The following is a 5,617-nucleotide window of genomic DNA, read 5'->3' on the forward strand; positions in this document are numbered from 1 at the left end:
CGACTCATGGCAGCCCAGCTCCAGGTTGAGCTGTTGTTCAGCATCTTAGCTGTGGAGGGCAGTGTCACTGGCCCTCATATGTGGGATCCGAACCGGAGCCCTCTGGCATCCCAAGCCAGCTCTTAACCAACGCACCACTCGACTGGCCCTCAGTAATAATTTTTAAAACAGGTTTTTCTTTGTGCAGAAATAGTAAAGCATTAAAAACTCTATTTTAAATGTTAATGTATTCAGAACCTTATCATTGTGATTGGTGGTTATGTCATAATATTGATTGTGTTGTACTATACTGGAAGAGAAGAAAATAATAACTACTAAAATTCCTTGACACACATTAGTAAGTACTGTACAAAGCACACCAAAATTTGCTTGAAATGTACATACATGATATTTTATTGAAATATCTGTATATGTATATGGTTATCTATCTATCTATCTATCTATCTATATATATTTCAAACAAATTTTGAATGTTCAGCTTAATTAATTTTACATATGCACACATCCTTGTAATAACCAAGGATATGGATCATTGCCAGCATCCTTGAAGGCTCCCGTGGACCCCCTCTTAGTCAGTAACTCTAATGGTAACCACTATTTTGATCTCTGACCAAACATCTCTTTGCCTGTCCTTGAATGCTTTTAAATGGAATTTTAAAGTATGTACTATTAGGTCAGCGGTTCTCAACTTTCCTAATGCCGTGACCCCTTAATACAGTTCCTCGTGTTGTGGTGACCCCCAACCATAAAATTATTTTCGTTGCTCTTCTATAACTGTAATTTTGCTACTGTTATGAATCATAATATAAATATCTTTTTGTTTTCCGATGGTCTTAGGCGACCCCTGTGAAAGGGTCATTCGACCCCCAAAGGGTTCACGACCCACAGGTTGAGAACCACTGTATTAGGTGATGTCAGGAAGATGGCAAAATAGGAGGACTCTGAATTTCCCTCTTCCCACGAAGGCACTGAACATACAGCTACGCAACCATCAATTCCCTCTGAGGGAAATCCAGAAAGTAGTTGAGTGATTCCTACATTGAGTATGTAAGAAAATACACACATTGACATGGGTAGGGAAGGCTGAGAAGCATTCTTGTGATAAATCCCACCCTGGCACAGTGCCTTACAGATTGGGAGGGAACCCCTAACTCCGAATTTCTTCCTGATGTGTGAGGAGTTTAGATCACCAACCTTTAAGGCTGCCATCTGAGGGATGGGCCCCCAAATCACCTAGCTCTGGAGTCTATGGGCTTGCATGAGAAATACAGTTGTTCCACACACTTGCCAGTCCTTCCTTCCTTCCTACCTTCTCCTTTTCCTTCCTCTTCCCCCCCCCCCACTTCCCTCCTCTCTCCTCCCCTTTTTGCCCTTTGGGTAAGAGTGTAGTGGAATGTACTTGTGCTTTTAATTTACATGTCCTAATGACTAGTGACGATTACTTTCTTATCGCACATTTAGCTTTCCTCTTCTGTGAAGTGTTTATAAGTATTTTGCTCACCTTCTTAAACTGGGTTACTTACTTGTCTTTCATAAACTGTTTATAGGATTTCCTTATATATTTGGAAATAGTCTTTTGTCAGCTTCTGTTTGGAAGAGCAGGGAGCTGAACAGTGAAGTAAAGGTTTTGTGAGTTAGATGGAGCAACGTTTCCCTTAGTGTGGTCTCTGTCAGTGCAGACCAGAGACCAAAATGTGCAAGCAGCATTTCCCTTGGTGACTGGTGACCTGTGCCTTCTTGATAATCTAGTCTTCAGCAGCTCCTGGGAGCTAGAACCCCTCTATTGTATAGGTAGGTGATAAACTAAAGCAAAATCCCAGAATCTGAAGGGTGAGTCAGTAGGTATAGTATCTGTGGTAAAATTGCTCTGGTTTTATATTGCCTAGTTCCATTGCCCCAGTTATTTTCTGTTTGTGAACCATACTTCCAAATGCTTAGCAGAGCAAAAGGTTTTATATGCACATGTTAAATTTAAGAGAGTCTTAAAAATTCATGCCCCTAATGAATGGGGATTCAATTGGTACAGGTTTTCAACCTGATAATTAAAAAGAGTTCTAAAACTAGAGGCTAATTGAATTTCAATTTGCTTCTCTTTCTGCACCAACAGCATGAATTTAGAAACTTTTTAAAAATAGCTATAGTATGTTCAAATATTTCATGATAGCATGACATTAATGATCTTGTAAGTAGGCTAATTGTAGATTGCATTTCAGACCTCCTTTGGAGACACTTCTGTTCGATGCTTAGAGCTGATAGAATAGATTTAGTTCAAAAGTCTACCCTGGTATTTGGGAGATCTTTGACTTTCTTAAATCCACAGGAGTTAAAAATCAAGTTTTGTGTACAAGTATAGATTCCTTGAAAGCACAAGAGAGATTTTTATATCTTTATATTATGTGGGAAATTATTTTTGGTTTCTTTTATATTTTGCATCAGGCAAAGCACATAACAATTCCTAATGGTCTCCATCCAAACATTTAATAATGAATTTAATCATTCATACCACATACAATTCCAAAGACAAATTTAGGGGTTCACAGGCCTGTGATCCCCATGTGTGAAATCTCCATGGATCCATGGATCCATGAATTAAGAAGCCCAGGTTGCGGAAGACCAGCTCCCGCAGGTCCAGGGGTTCCCTCCGGTGGAGGCGGAGTAGGTGAGGAAAAAACACGGGGAGACACAGGAGCGCTTTTTCAAGAAGAGAAGTGTCTCACTTTATTTTACAGCATGCCCCTTTTTATACCTGGCAGTTTAACCATTGTTCCATTAGTATCAGGGTTTTACTTCCTCATAATTCTTATGCTCCAGGGTACAGCTATACCTTTTCTATGCTAAAGACTAACTTATCCCAACTACGCCCAAATCGCTCCACCTACAATGACTGCGACCAAGGCCTGAGGCTCTACATAATCNTAGAGGGCAGTGTCACTGGCCCTCATATGTGGGATCCGAACCGGGGCCCTCTGGCGTCCCAAGCGAGTTCTTAACCATCGCGCCACTCGGCCGGCCCTTAGTTCTCTATTTTTAAAACTGTGTGGTAGGCAGCCCTTTGACTCTTATACCTTTAGACCAGCGGTTCTCAACCTGTGGGTCGTGACCCCTTTGGGGGTTGAATGACCCTTTCACAGGGGTCGCCGGGTGCTCGTATGTGGGCGTATCTGCATGTGGGCCTGGAGACGGATAGAGGAGCGGTGTCTTGGTTTCTAATACCATCGAAAATATGTGTTTTCCGATGGTCTTAGGCGACCCCTGTGAAAGGTTGAGAACTGCTGCTTTAGACCCTGGTGTTGTCCCATGAACATTTTATGTCACATGGTAAAAAGGGCTTTGCAGATTTAATTAATGTTACTCATCATCTAACCTTAATTTAGGGAGATTAGGGCAGATTCTCCCAGTGGCCCTAATCTAATCACTGAGCCCTGAAAAGCAGAGATCTTTCTCTGGCTAGCAGAAGGGAAAGTTGGAGAGTGTAGGAGGATTGAGAAGGACTGGACCATTATTGGGCTTAGAGATGAAGGTGGCCACATGGAAAGCATGAGAAGGAAATGAATTCTGCCATCAACCTTAATGTGTTTGCAGGTAGAATTGTCCCCAGAGCCTCAAAATAATCTGTCTAGGTAACATCTTGATTTCAGTTTTATTAGGCTCTGAGCAGAAGACCCAGCTGAGACAAGCTGTGTCTAGATTTCTGACCCATGGAAATGTGAGATAATAAAGGGGTGCTGTTTTAGTAAGCTTGTAGTAATTTGTTAAAGCAGCAATAGAAAATGAATACACACTGAAGTGCAGTTACTCTTTGTTATTTGCAGATTTCCTATTTGTGAATTTACCTACTTGATGAAATCATTTGTAACCCCCAAGTCAATACTTGTGGCACTTCTGTGTTCATTCATGGACATGCACAAAGAAGGGAAAAATGTGAGTGGCCAAATTGAGCACGTTCCCAGCTGAAGTCAAACAAGGCTACACTCTGTCTTCTGGATTCGGCTCCCATACTATACACAAGTATTTTTTCTGCAATCTATTTAGCACCATGTGTTTCACATGTGTATGCTTTGTGTTGGTGATTTTGCTGTTTAAAATGTCCCCTAAACACAGTGCTGAGGTGTTACCTCGTGTTCCTAAGTGCAAGATGGCTGTGATGGGTCTTCCAGAGACAAACAAAACAAAACGAAAACATGAGTTAGACAAGCTGTGTTCAGGCATGAGTTACAGTGCTGGTCACAGTAAGGTGAGGTTAGTGCTATTGAAGCGATGAAATGGTACAGCCAGGAAATAGAAAAGGAAATTATCTGTAGGTGAGGCCATTCCAGAATGGGGTGTGATGAAACTATGGAAAAATGGCTCAATTTGTAAATTCATAAGATGACTACTAATTTAAAAAAGGGTTATGAACGGCATTGTGATACAGTTGAAAGCCAAAGAAATTACAGTCGTGTTATCCAGGGACAGGAAAACCTGAAACTGCCTCAGCTAGTGCTGGCTGACTCACACATTTCAAAAGGCAGTGTGGCATGAAAAATGGTAAATGTGCAGATACAGTGGGTTTGGAAGACCTGGAGGGTGAGGCTATGAAGAGTATTTACAATATATGCTAGACATTATACAGAAAAAATGTTATGTGGGACGTTTTCAGTGCTGATGAGACTGAGTTGATTTACAAAACGTTGGCAATATTCAACTCAATTCTTCACTTATTTCTAATATTTTGAGGAAGAGTCATAATGTACCTTTTATGGAGACTTTGGCTCTGAGTACTGGGGAGAAGGAGGTGCTGTCATTATGTTTAAGACCAAGTCACCAGCTTTTAAAATCTTGGGATCCCTTGGGATCTCTCTCATATATACTCGTATATACACTCTTTTTATTTTCCTCCAGGTTTCTTAACTCTCTTTTGTATTTTTTAATCTCTCTAGGTTTCATTTAACATAATTTCCTTAAACTATCTTTAGATTACTAATTCTTTTTTTTTTTTGCTGTGTTTAACTTGTTTTTCAGCAAACCTACTGATTTTTTATTTCAGTGATTATACATTTTATCTCTACAAGTGCAATCTGGTTCTTTTTCAAATAAGCCAAGTTATTTTTATATTTACTTCTTGCTCTCTCATTTTCTTGATTTCATTTCTTTTTCTGAACATTTCAGAGTAGGCAAAGCAAAAACTGTATATGATAAATTTGATGTCAGAAGTTTTTGAAAAGTAGGTTTAATCTGTCTTTTATTCTGAATCTGTTGGTTTGTTTCCTTGTCTACTTGATGAATTTTTTTTTGTCTGTTTTTTATTGAGCTCATATTTGGATTAACTCAATTTGTGACAAATCTGAGGGTCTAAATTTGGGATTTTTTTTTTCTTTTTTTTTTTTTCTTCTTAAGATGATTGGCATTTGCTGCTTTGTGAGCTAGCATGATACTAACCTAGGATCAAGGTAGGCATTTTAATGACCCTGGCTGAGTGCAGGATTTTTTTCATGTACACCCAAGTCCTCGTTCACATATCCTAAGCAAGGTAGCCATTTGTCCTATTGAAATCTTGAGTGTTCTTTGCTATAGGTCACAATTCCTTGTCTGCTCTCAGTAATATTTTTTTTTGTTTTTTTAATTGGGCAATTGGGGG

This window comes from Hipposideros armiger, unplaced genomic scaffold (assembly GCF_001890085.2).
Source record: "Hipposideros armiger isolate ML-2016 unplaced genomic scaffold, ASM189008v1 scaffold_142, whole genome shotgun sequence".
Taxonomy (NCBI): Eukaryota; Metazoa; Chordata; class Mammalia; order Chiroptera; family Hipposideridae; genus Hipposideros; species Hipposideros armiger.